At 39.4% G+C, this 14,466-nt stretch overlaps 2 pseudogenes; both read right to left on the bottom strand.

Moving 5' to 3' along the window:
* Window positions 1–814: 814 nt before the first annotated feature.
* Window positions 815–3,047, bottom strand: LOC103709745 (annotated as a pseudogene).
* A 2,799-nt stretch (window positions 3,048–5,846) lies between these two features.
* LOC103709746 lies at window positions 5,847–10,854 on the bottom strand (annotated as a pseudogene).
* Between the last annotated feature and the right edge of the window lie 3,612 nt (window positions 10,855–14,466).

The following is a 14,466-nucleotide window of genomic DNA, read 5'->3' as shown; positions in this document are numbered from 1 at the left end:
TTAACATGCCATGTCCCATGCCACACTCTGATCTAGCACCAGTAGAGGCTTGCATGTTGGAGTAGATCCTCATGGCTAAAGCTCAGCCAGCTAACTTGCACATGCTCTCTTATTTTCTTTTATGTCATCCCAACATGGAGTTCAATCTCAGACCATCATACCAAATACAGCCCCTTATGCCCTGCTTGTGAAGTTACACTACTAATAGCTTAATTTAATTGTTGAGTTGACAGCCTGCTTGCGAAGTTACACTATAACCATTTAATCCTTGAGTTGAAACAGCAACTATTTTAACCAAAACTGTCTTAGCCCAATCAAATTCTCTCAGCACACCAACATGGTGCGCGCATATAGTTGAGCTATCAAGAGTATGTCCTCTGATTTTGGCCTGTGCAAACAGGAGGGAGAGCTAGACAGCTTACCTCCAAAGAAAGAAGGTAGTCAAGGCACCAAGATTTGAAGATTACTGCAGAAAGGATCTATTAAGAGGGAATGACAACACAAAACAGATTGACATCTACAATATAACGAATGGCTGAGGTGCAATTCATTTTGGACATATAGCTAGCTCAGAAAGCTAAACTTGCAGGATTTCCTTCGCTAAGACGACAACAATTAATGTTCCGCAGTACAGAACATCAACAACAGAATCACCACCGGAACATGGCCAAATAATGGTGACATGCAGCATGGTGGTCATATTTGTGTCATGCCAAGATTTGGTACATGATCGATGCATGATAATATTGTACCTCATGAAAACAATATTAGCTCTCAGACAAAAATATAATTAGAGAAGAAGCAACCAGGCAGGAAGCATAAATCAAATATATATTTTAGATGTTTTTTTTCCCAAAGATGTGCATACATAATTTCTGTGAGACTGAAATGTTGATGGTTGGAATCGTACACATATATAGGATATCATCGCATTAAGTCTACAAACAAGATTAAAAGGGAAAAAAAACAAAGAAATTACACCGGCAGCTGGTTTGCTTGTTGCATGTTTGCAGGGACTCCTTGCCCTTGCCTTGTCATCTCATTCCCAGCAACAAGGAAGTATGCTGTGTGCCTGGGAAAAAAAGAGGTGTAAAACATACCAAATGGTATATGCTGATCCAGCAAATTAATCATCTCAGAAGAAATCCAAGTGGACAGGTAAGTGCCTGAAAAAATTCATCATTTTGAGTTTGGATCTGGGTCATGCTTGAGGTGGTGTCTAAAGCTGCTGCATGTGGTGCAACCACCTCTCTGCTGCCTGATGCGTGACTGGAAATGGCCGATGTCTTCCAATCAGTGCAGGATGGCCTGCAACAGGAGCACACAGTATGTAAGATTTTGGTTAGCAGGATATTTTTGAATAAGTTGTAACCCAACAACATTGGTATGCAGGGTTGGTACTGGTGACCTGGGTCCAGATCCCATCTTCAACGTTCATTTGCAGTGTTTCTTCCCATCCTAGTTTTCTCTTCCTTCACCTTCTTCACCATATCAATATTGTATTTCTTCTCCTTCAATATGAGATTCTATAATACTATGATCAACTGGATACACTCTCTTTTCTTTTTTTCTTCAGAAGATAAAGATCCCTATCTCCTTTCCTCACACTAGATTAATAATTTCACTATGTTACACATCCAAAAATATCAAATAATAATAAAGCTTCAAGGAAACATAGATCCCTACAAAGGTAGAAGGTGGAGAGGATGGTGGAGGGAGCTTTGTTGAAATGGTGACTTGAGTCGAACACACAGATAATTACTGTCACCTACCGAAGGAAAATTGAAGATAAAATGGGTGTGGTGACAAAAATCTAAGCCTCTAGTACAGGGAATTGGCACAAAAGAACTTTCTTTCCGTTAAAGTTTTCATCAAGGACGAAAAGTTAAAATTAAGCAGAATAGAGATTTCTGCACGGGCATCGGCTTAAAATTCCAAATGCTACTAAACAAGAATTTGATATTGCAAACTGCAGTTGTACGCAACCACAATGCAATCCAATTTGAGGAGAGGAGAAAGAAAAACTGCTATAGTTCACTGTTACCATTTTAACTTTGAGACATCAACGATAGATCCTGCTCGTGCAGACGGTCGGTGTTTGCTCTTTTACACCAAGCATATCATATTATTAATAAAATAATGGAAAAACGGATAATTTATCCCATATCTATCGTATAAGAAAAAATAAAAATTATATCATCAACATGAAAAAAATCGTGCAGCAGTAGGCTACCAAACAAATCCATGAGAACAGACGTAGAAAAAAAAATATTAAGGGTATTGTTTGCATGATTGAGCTGAAAATTCTATAGAATTCTATAAAATTTTATAGGATTTTCAGCCCAAACAGGCTCTGAAAGGTGAGAAATTTAGAGGGAAATTCTGGACAAAAGACAAGTTGAAGAACAAGTCAACCAGCATAGAAGGACTGCAGTCATGTAAATGGGACGAGCCTCTAAGGGAAACACTAATAACCTCCAATCTACCGACTACCGTAACTCATATCGTAAGAGAAGACAGACTTCTACTTTCCTCTGGGAGTAGAGAACAGGACCTCCCATTCCTCTGCACCAAGAACTCGTACAGGTTCCGAACGCGTTCTCCTTCCCCGAGTCAGCGAAAGATCGACCGGAACCACTCCTCCTCGTCATCGAAAACCCTAGGTCGAATCCAAGATCAAATCAGAGAGAGAAAGGAAACGAAAGGGGACAGAAAGGATCGGAAAGAGAAACCTGGTGTAGAAATTGGTGCAGAGGTCGACGAAGGGCTGGATACCGCCGAGGGTTTCGAAGAGGTTGGGTCTCGTCGATAGCGAAGGCGTCGCTGGCGGCCACTCCGCTCCACTCGGACGCTTTCCGCTGGAGGACTCCCATTGCAAGGAGACGAGGCAGAGCCCTACTCTTCTTTTCGTTTTCTTTAGCTGCCCGTTGTTGCGATGGCAATCCTATTTAGGATCGAGCACGAGCCTCGCATTTATAGGACCACGCGCTCGCGTGGGTTTTTGCGCGCGCCTGGTATCTTACGCTTTCCTTGGGGTCAACCGGGCGCGCGCGCGCGCGGTATCTGCGCATTCCCGTGGGTCAAGCGTTTGAATTCTTTCCGGATGAAACAGCGGGCGATTTCTTTTGCTATAACGGAATCACCCATATAAATTTAATAAAATATATCCAAAAAAAGTCAAAAAAAATAATAGATTCTATATTAAGCTCCCTCTTAACAATTCAGAAATTTTTTTCAAAATAATTTACCATAAACAAAACCATCCAATCTGCAATTCTATTAGCCTGCCAGTTTTCATTGGTCCTTTCTAAAAGCATACTTGAGCTTGAAATGCGACATCTCTATCTAGCATATTTCAAATGTCTTAAAATAATGGATGGCAGCCTCCATGCATCAGTACATTTTTGGATCCAATCAATTTATTGTAGCCGAGTCATTTTTGAGCAAAACTATGTTAGCCCGCAGTATGCGCCGAATTTAACACAGACCGGCCCAAATTATCTCCACTATATTGGCATGCCGTGGGCAAATCTTGGTCCTGATGAGATGCCTACCTTCCAGTGGAAGGCATATGTCGACGTTCTATAAAAGTAGCCATGGAGTAAAGTGATAAGAAGGTGGACCATGGATGGTCCAGGATGGATTTTTAGAAAAATATATATATATTTTTCTAAAGCAATTAATGATGCTTTTCGCTCTAATGGGAAGACTCCGGACGCTTTTTAATCGTTTTTTATATATTCAACTCTTTGTGGTAGGATTAATTAAATTAAAGGTCCCGTTTCCACCCCCCCTCTCTTTTCTTTCTATTTAAAATTACAAATGACAAAATAATATAATAAATATATCTCATGTATTAAGAATAGTGGATGATAATAATTTCGATAGGATGAATCTGGGACACATCCAAGCGGCCATTCTTCTGCTGTCAGCAGCTGCTGGTTATAAATTAATATTTAGATGTTAGATGTGAAGGCCCTGAGCCCGGTCCATTTGATTGACTCAAGCTCGGCCCAAAAAGGGGGCAAAACCAATAAACCATACGTTCGCTCACATACCACCGAGAGCTCCTAGGGTTGCAACCCTAAGAGGAGTCTTCCTCCACTCTGGCAATTTCGGCTGGGATGAGGAGTCCTAGGGTTCGTGAGACCCTAGGGCTCCTCTATAAAGAGAGAGCCCCATACTCCATAGCTCTCCACCTCAAACAATACCTCTCTTTCCCTCTCCTCTCTCTTTTTCCCATTGAGTCTACAATTGCTCGTCAGAAAATAGGGTCATCGACCGCCTCCGGTGCTGAGGTAACACTCCAATCTTTTTTCAAAATCTCGATCGCCAAGCCGCAAAATCGACCAAAATAAGGGATCCCTTGTTTTTGCCTCTTTTTTCTTTTTCTCAACCACCACCGACATTCGTCGCGAGGGCCTTAACCTCTTTCTTGCATCGTTCCTTAGCTGGAGCCAGACCTCTAGCTGCCAGCGAGTGGGCTGGGATTCGTGTACAATTGAACGCGAGTATCACCCTATTCGGCCACAGAAAATAAAAAAGAGCATTATATATATATATATATATATATATATATGGGAACACTCTAATAAATATTTTTTTTCTAACATGGTTCATCATTTGTGGGTCTCAAGCATACTCTATAAGGCTAGGGTGGTTGGTCGATAGGCTGGCCTGGACACCTGGGCAATTCAAGGCCTCTTTGCGTGGTCAACTCAAATCCATAAAATAGGTAAACAAAACCCCATATTGAGAACCATGGTCTATTTAGAGAGAGAAATAAGAAGAAGAGATAAAAAAAGGAGATACAAAATAAGAGAGAGAAAGAGGGATGAGCGCTCCCTCTATCTTTTTTTTTTTTTTTCTCTTCCTCTTTCTTGGCAAAATTGGAGAATAAAAGGTGGATTGATGGATGTGATCATGTTGGTCCGGTGGCAGTAGGCGGTGGTGATGGATAGCGGAGGGCGGCCGTCGACGTTGTGCCCGATAAAACCGACAGCAGCTCAACCAAAACCATTCAGTCTCCATACTGGACAGATGGAGATTGGCTGGTTTTTGTGAGCGACCATGACAAGGGATAGCGTTAGAGATTTGGATTCGTCGTTATTAACAGTCAAATTAAGGTACAGCGAGAAGCATGGTCATATATTTACAAAAAAAAAAGAAGCATGGTCATAAAGCTTCTGCTGAAAATACTTCTTTTGATCTTTAGTAGCAGTATTTTCTTCAATAGTATTATTAACACTTGTTTTTTCACCAAAGCGCATTTTTTGATTAAAAGTCCAAAATGCCTTCATACTCAGTCCTCTCACGCATACCTAAACTAAAATTTTGTTGAACCACTGAAAAGAGGCGGTTTGCCACATAACGCACTAGCAGTAATCTTATTAATAACAAGGGTATTCGGCAAATATCTTGCCTTCTTACTTTCAGTCATAGCGTGGCTTGATTCTTCACCGACGAAAGATCGGGGAACATAAGGAGACCAAAAGAAATTTTCCTATCTGGCTATCAGGCTGCTTTTGTCACCTCAAATTTATAGAACCGCCGCACCATCGTCCTCCTTTCTGAGACTGTTATTGTTGGTGGCAGAAAACGGAGACACCCCATGGTGCAGAATGCCCGCAACACCGCCGCCGCAAATTTATGAATTCCTGCTTCGGGACGTCAGTTGTGATCTGCCCCTTGGCTTAACTGCAACGGCTCCTTGGCTCTTACTTTTACCAGCAGCTTGGCCCATCGAGGCTGAGGTGGTGAACGAGAAACACACCGGAACAGTTAAGAACCAAATCCGACAATGATTCTAAGCTTACATGGACGGTCCAGTTCATGAGAGAATGATAGACAATAAAAGATATCAAGCATCAAACTAAAACCTTCAGCACTGCTCGTTCCAATTGGTTTTTGAGCATCAAGGACAAGATTTTTATTTAAACGCTGCTAGAATCAGCTCCAATTGTAGGCAATACGCTATTTCTTCATGGAAGAAAGGGGGATTCATATGATTGTTTAAATATATATAAAAAAAATCCGATCATAAGTATCAAAGAAAAATCATGCAAAATAGACGTTTCAGCGCCTTCCTGATGCCACTGACTCCGATGCCGAACAAGTACCGCACACGGAAAGAACAGAATCATGTGTTGGGTCATACGGATGATCTTTTGAAGGAATCTCTAAAATTGCAGGAATAGGTTTGTTGTAGCTATCCACGAGAAATCTGACCGTATTTGCAACCTGAAGCAAAGCAAAAACAAGAAAGACAGAAACTTGTCAGTGGCGCCACAGATGTTTTATTTTAGCACTGAAACGCCAGTGACTTCTGGAAAGGATAACCAGTTCTCAGCTGTTTTATGGTCTGAACAGTTGCTCAACAAGTTGAGATGATATAATGGAAAAATTACGTCAACAAAAATTAGAGATAAGATCTAAACAAAGTTCGGGTCCATGAAAGTCCAGGCCTATGCAGTAAAATAAGTTCAGCCAAATCCAACGGTAGAGTAAATTTGATTTGCAGCGGCAGAGCCAAGATCTTGTTTGAGGGGCACAACATCCATCAAACATTTCACTTATTAAAGTATTAAAATGATAAGACAGACCATTTTAGTAGAAACCTAATAAATGGACCATTATAATCATAAACTCTCAGTTTATTTTTCACTAAAATAAAGGCACCAAGAATATAGGATTATTGTCATTATTGGCAGAAAAGTGCAAACCTGATTTGCAAATAACTACTAAATCCCAAAGCTACGTATAAAGTGGTGTTTGCTTAAATAGGCAAGTTATCAATAAAAATAGATAATAGATGAGAACGATGACAAACAAAAAGAAGAAAAAAGGGATAATGTTCAAACCGTTAATCCAAGTTGCAACCAAATTGTAATCGAATGATGCTACGCAAAGTTGTTAAGAAATACATTAATGTGTCATAGTAAATTATTGAAGAAATTTTAAAAAAGAAAAGATCATATCCCCTACAAAAGATGGAGAGACGAGTAGATCTCAGGTGTCATTCCTTTTTCTTAAAGATAAAACATATACTTAAATGTGGGGTAAAAAGGATGCATGGTTGCTACTCCTCTTGATATTGTTGCATGTTTAGTTCTTTTCCTATTTTAACAGTGACAATTGAAGTCCTTCAGTCGTCGACTTTCCATATTTATGATTTACAGGGTAATTTAAAAATTCGAGGGAGCAAATATCAAGAAAGAATGTAGAAGTGGAAACTCTTTAGGCTTGCTCTTCTAAGATTAGCGACGGCAATATCAGAATCTTCCATAAAATTCTTTTTTATATGAGAAATTGCAAATTTTCAGTGGGGCAACTGCCCCACCCCCCCCCCCCCCCCCCCCCCCCCGCGTCTCTCCTCTGCTAGTGTTGATTCGTATGTACAAATTTTTTGTGCAGTACACAATTTCCTGCTGAGCTAAGGTAAGTTAAGTTGAGTTGACATTGAGTTGACACAAGCAAAAATTTCACATGCAAGAATTTAAGGCAACTCTAAGTCTGCCAGCCGAAGATGTGTTTAATAATATAGTGGCATGCACAAGTTTGATCATTAACTTCCAAACACTACTCAGTTTCGTGCTTTTACTGCATCATATAGAATGATATATTAACAAAATGTACTAGGCTAACCAAAAATCATGTCAGGCGAACAAAGTTCAATAGTGACTAGAAGAAAAAGAAAATCATACACCAACTAATAAAGTGCTCAAATATGAAAGCTTACATATTGGCTGATCAGCACTATGGCAATGTCTTCTTTGGTGGTAAACTCTTTAAAAGCATCCTCGATTGTTTTCACAGTCGTTTCTGATAAACAGAAAGAAAGTTGCTATTAATCATTCAAGCAAATGTTATCCTTAGATGAGCATCAGAAAGATTATTTATTCGAGTCTGGGCTTTGGAGTTGTCTCATTAAACCTAAAGATAGAACATTTGATACTATGAAAGCCAGATTCATATGAAAAAGAAACAAGTACAAAAAGCATATTGTCCACAATATATCTTACATGATTACGAATCATGCAATAATTAGTGCAACAAAACTTTTTTCAAAAAGAAGGACCATCAGATGTAAATTGTTAGAAAAAAAGGGTGACAAACTGCATCGAGTTAGCATTAGCACATAGACAAATTTTAACATCTGGGATGAATGCAAAGATGTAAAGGTGGAAGGGAATTATCATAAGAACAACTAGAAATGCAGCCCAAGCTTACTGGTCAACTTGTGCCCTTATGACTTACATGTACGCATGGCTAGACACTTAAATTGCTTGACATTGAGCAACGTACTGTCTCAAGACAGGAATTAAATGAAATTCAACTTGACAGGAAACGAGAGACCATAACCGAAAGCTAGCCGAATACAATAACTAGCAAGCATATTAGCATACTTGAGTCCACGATGAGGTAGTTTGTCTTCTTCTCAGATCAACATTGCCAACTCCAGCAAGCAAAAAACCAGTTACAGTGTCCTATAACAACAAGAGAGTCCATTTTCAGATATACATCTCTAGTCAACAGATCATATCAGCAGCTCAACAACTGAAACAAATATTTCAGCATGCTCTTAGAAAATCTTTTGCATAGAGTAGCAGCAGTCCTTTGCACATTATGCCGCACAGATTATACAACTTCTGATGCATAGAGTAAGACCAGAAATGCTATCTCAGACGAAATATAACAGCTGCATATAGATTCATATCTATGGTGACTGTATCCAGGAGACTTGGTTAAAGTTCATATGCTCAGCTTTGAAGAGCTAGGTCTTATGATAGAACTGCAGGGAAATGGATGTAATGTGGTCTTGCAGAACAGTTAATGTGATTAAACTCATCCAAGAATGGAATGGATACAGATTGTTGATTTTGAACACAGCACACAAAAACAATATCATAACATATGTAAGCAGACATAAGCATGCATGTCATTTAACATGACTTCCTACAGGACATGATTTACAATGTCTACATCCTTTAAGTATGGTTCCCTACTAAAGTAACTCCCTTGAGCAATGCTCTCAATCATCAATTGTTGGAATTCTGTCAAAATTGCATTTTCCTTGCATATAGCTTGCATAGTGTGAAACATCCTTAGTTTTTCCTCTCCTGCTCCTTATTTACTCATGGATGTTTGCACATACTCTCTCTTGATATTCTAAGCCATAAGTTAGTCTCGCTAAGCCTCTTAAAAATTTTAAGATCATCAGAATCTTATTTAATATCCAATTTTTGGCATTTCACAATTTTAACTTTTTTGTGCATCATATTTGGTTCAGATTCACCATTCAATTCCCCTCTTAACAGGTTATCTTCAAAGGAAGTCTAAATGCACCTTTTTTTTTCTAAAATAAAAACTAATTTCATCATTTTCATTTGATGTTTTCCTTCTAAGCTACATCATAAGAATGGTTAATGAAATAAATAAAGAAAGTTCACAATCTTTTCGGACAAGATTAATTTCCACATTTCAGAGTCCTAAAAGAATGCTTGTCCTCTCTCTCTCTCTCTTCTTTTCTTCTTACATTAGTTGTTCGAAGTACATATCTAATAAGCTACAAAGCATGGATATGGATACAGAATATGCTGATATGATAAATCTTAAAAAAGAATCCATAAAGTACATACATGCACATATACATGTGCACAAATACCTATTACCTATTTATGTATATAAAAAAATCCATAAAGTAGAGTAGACTATCAAATAATACAGTCCATGCGTTATATGGTAAGCATTAATTTTTTATAGCCTTGATCATTTAGTCATTATTCCATAAATCATAATCCATACCTCATATTTTTAAAATTAACACCCTTAAACTACAACATTGTCCCCTCTTATTATTTTGGAGGAATCAGAAAAGTATCTAAAATATATCTGGAAGTATCCAGAGGTTTTCTAATTTTAAAAAAATAAGATACTTAGTACAAGTATAAGTCACAGATATGAGAAGTATTCCAAAGAATATCAGATATACAGACACGACATGTGATTTGAAGTATTCATGCCTCTTAGCTAATAAAACATCAACTATCTCTAGAATTAAAGAGATAGCCAAACACTTGATAAATAACAGATGATGTGTGGGCGCTTTGGAGCCTATTAAGTCCGATTAACATGATCTCATAACAAAATTTTGCACAGGATTAAAGATTCACGGAGGGGGAAGAAAGAAGAGAATAATAGTTACAAGAATGAAACAAAGACACAACAGGATGCCTAAATTCTTCTTCTGATCGGCGCCACAAAACCCTGTTTCTTTGATCATTAGCTCTTTGGAGACATAAAATAGACCGAGTTCATGCTCTTGGCATCAAAGAACCATCAACATACCTCGTCAGCAATCATAGCAATAAGGGCCGAGTTATTGCTTCGAATCTGAGCTCGACCGGCCATCGCCAATCAATCAAGAAACACCTACCGACAAGGAAAGAAACTAGAGTTAGAACAAGAATCAGAGGCAAGCCCCAATTACTCTTTTCTAGGCCATCCCCCAAGAACCCGCCCCAACTTTTGGATGGCCTCCGTTATCGAAACCCTACAGATTTCCCGATACGAAGAAGGGATCGGAAAACTGGCTTGGCTGCCACCATTCGATGGAGGGCATTCCAAGATTCCCCACAGATCTAAGAAAGAAACCCTTGGAACCCTGATCGGGATCTCGGAGTGCCGGAGCCAAAAGACCGGATCCTCAGAACAAGGAGGATTTTGGAGACGAAAAAGAACCTGGTGACGGGATCGAGATCGATCGATCGATCGGGCGGCGGAGGAGGAGGAGGACCGCAAGAGTGGTGCCGTTTGGGGCGAGCGACGCTGTGAGGAGATTTTTTGTTTGTTATATTTAAGGAGAAAAAGGAAAAACATATTACTTATATATTTTTATGTAAGGCCGGGTCGAGTCGGGCCGAGAAAGTGTACTGTTGAGCCCCGACTCGGCCCGATTTCTTACCCGGCCGTGAAGTCCGAAAACTGATCCCGCGGTCGGGCTCGGCTTCTCAGGCCTGCGGTCCGGTCTGCAAGATTAGGTTCGGTTCGGACCAAAGTGTTTGCCGGAATGCGGGAGTGGCTCTCAAATGTTGCAAAAAATTTGGATCCCCACTCTTCGGGTCTGGCCGTCTGGGAGTCCGATCTCCCACGTGTCCTTTTTTTGACCTGCGTCTCTGCGGACCGTAATGTACCTCGTGGCACATCCGAGGCTATTTAAAGAGGACACGTGGTGGAACCAGAGGAAGAGACACGTGTCACTATCTGAGGGGCGCTAGACTCCTCTTCCATGTTTATACTATAGATTATTAGTACGAAAATTTGGCGTGGCCCGATCTTTTGCACAAGGGAGTCTCCGTTCTCGAGGTTTTTTTTTTTTTTTTTTTTTTTGTCGTGCGCAATGGACACTTCATACTGTTCGAATTAAAAGCCAGAAAATAATAAATCTCAAAATATTTCCGACAATCCTCCTCTCTATCCCACAAAATGCCTTTTGAAGTGAGACCACAGAAGAGCCACCCCAATCGCAACTCTATTGCTCTCCCTAAATATACTGCCTAGTCTGAAAGGCCACTTCGTCACTCACCATAATCCAAATATCTCGAAGTAGGAGTCCGTTCTTGAGTTCGCCTCATGAGAGCGATTTGGAACACCTATGTTCATTAGTGATATGTATTTTGGATAACCTCTTCTCCCTCCCATGTGATGTGTAACAACCCATAATGATCTCACTCAAAAAAATTAGTCCAAAATTTAAATTCGTTCAAATCTAATCATAAGCATACATAGATCGGCTTATGGTTAGCCTTAATAAGTCTGTGCTGGATCAGATCTAATATTATCTATAACAACTCAAAATAGCTAGGAAGTATTTTTTGAATTTCTCAATTTTGTATAAATATCCAAACAATTTTCTGACGAATAACCGTTGTAAGACTAAATATAAGCCCACATAGATCCTCACATAATGCACCTTTGAAATATTTCATACGCCATTATCTCATGCAAGTAGGTGTATCCATACCAAAATTGTGTTGCTTAATGGCCAAACTGTTTGCAATTTGCGAATTCAAGCCCCCGCAATAATTTTGCTCTGAAATGGTTTTGAATGGACCGCGTCCAATTAGTCCACATGGTGCCCACGGATGATTCAGAGTTGACCGTTACTAAGGTTAATGGGATTCCGATGGACCCCGTTCTCATCCGACACAGACCAAACAAAAATTTTGACAACCTTCCTCTCCTAAGTCTCCTTTGATCGCCTCAAACCAGGCGGCCGAGAAGCTAAACAGTTACCATTGCTGAACTCTATTTAAACAAGCGCCCATCAAAGCTCTCTTCCATCAATCCTCCAATTTCGTCCACATTTTCTTTTCCCATTAACTTCCATCTCTCCTTCCAGCCTTTTCTCTTAGCTTCCACGCGTTAAATCTAGTACCTTTCCATTAAAGCTGTTCTTGTTTGCATCAAGTAGGAGATGAGTTCTGTGAGAGTTTATGCATTGCTCTTTGTTGCCTTCTTCCTGTCGGGGCTTATGCAGCTTGCCCATGGCCAAACCATGGGACCATCTCAGACGAGTGACAGCAAGGCGATAGACCAAGGGATAGCTTATGCGCTTATGCTTGTGGCTCTACTTTGTTTCCTACCTCGTTCATTGATGGCTTTTTCATTCTGGGCTATGAAGAACTTTGGTCTCTTGGATGCTTGTAGCAGTCGGAAAAGATCATATTTGTGAAGTCTCCATGACAAAAGCTGGATTTTTTTTTTTTTTTTTTTTTGTATCATTCCCAATAATTCTTTGGAGGAACTCTGCCTCATATATGTTGTTCGCATTTATCCACTTACTATAACATTTTTTAATAATGATTAAGCAATTTATCATCATCGACGCATCTGCAGGCTTGTAACTGTGTGCATGCCGATGCATGACAGTGTTTTATTTAGTGCAAAAATGGTTCTTGAGGTCCATGCAAGCTTCGGACTTTTTGCCGATTTGTGACTATCCGCCCGCAACTCAAATTCAATCTTAATGCACACCAAGTTGGCGTAATTAAGGCTTTAATATGAAAAGGAAAGGCTAAATCATTTCATCTCCAAGAGGATATACACAGCAGCAGTTAAAGTTTATTCTAATTTCAGAGATGCTCACCGAAGCACAATGAAACAATTCAGTTCTTATCTTTATGTTTTGATATGGTGATGATCTTGCTTCAACTGCAATATTATTTGACACAGATGATTGAGCAATATGCTGAAGATTTTCAAACTTCAATTGAAGATCCAACATTTTCGTTGAAAATATTTTGTCAATGGATCTGACAGATTCTCCCTTTTAAACAATAAAGATCATATTTTCTATTAAAAAGAAAAATCATTCTCATCAAACAATAGCTAATAGTCATTAACTCTTTCTATTAGATTCAAAAATAATTTACCTCGTTTAAATGCATCTTTTAATAGAACATGAACATGGGGCCTTCAAGATCACTTTGGTTTTTTGTTATTTATAAAAAAAAAATATTAACAAATTCTTTGGTCATGTGCATGAGGATCTTTCCACTAAGGCAAGCACATGTCCATTCTTTCATAGGTTATTTTAAGCTATGCAAGATAAATTACATCTAAATTGCCAATGGCAAATGTCCAATGCATTTCGAAAACTTTATTTGGCTGCAGGATTGAGAACATCATTTAAGAAAAATTACATCTATTTTGTTGCTAACCAACCTAGTTCCTTCTGCCAGTTATTTAGCAACTGGGTGGAATTGGATGGAACTTGTGATTTCGACATTAGTTGGTGACTCGAACGGCAAGCGGATTGAGAAGTTTGCATTGGTTGGTAGGTCAGTTGAATCCATGCAACCATGCAAGGTAAGGTGGTACAGCAGGAGGAGCTTTTGAGCTTGTTGGTCAACCTGTTTTGAAGAGTTTGGACTTCTCTCGAAGTCAAAGTGTTGAATTGGCTTCTTTGGTTTTGAAAGTCTTACAAGGGCAAATCGAATGCATCCGGCATCCCTAATCTTGAAGTTATTCCAGCTGGCTTTGGGTTAACATAACCTAAACGGCTAAACCCAACCCATTAGGTCATTTGCCCAAGTTTAGGTATAGCATCTAGTGAAATGTTGGATGTGTAACGCCCAAACCCAGCACCTAGGTCCGGTACGCGACCGCCGCATGAGCCCTAGAGCAGTGCCCTAAAGATCATGCAAGGCCTAAGATGAACAAAAATCTAATAAATCCATAATTAATTAATTAATTCAAATAGACAAATCCAACATGTCCAGATAATCAAATTGGTTCAATTACAAAATCTTTAAATGCTCATCATCATCAAAGAAAGATAAACTAACTAGCTAGCTAATAACTCTGAAACTTGCGCTCGACGCTCAACCCATCCATGCATGCATCCTGCAACTTTGAAAGGAGAAAGAAGAAGGGGGGCGAGCTTTACAGCCCAGTAAGAACCCC

This window comes from Phoenix dactylifera, chromosome 8, assembly GCF_009389715.1.
Source record: "Phoenix dactylifera cultivar Barhee BC4 chromosome 8, palm_55x_up_171113_PBpolish2nd_filt_p, whole genome shotgun sequence".
Taxonomy (NCBI): Eukaryota; Viridiplantae; Streptophyta; class Magnoliopsida; order Arecales; family Arecaceae; genus Phoenix; species Phoenix dactylifera.
This window is presented reverse-complemented; position numbering and strand designations above follow the sequence as displayed.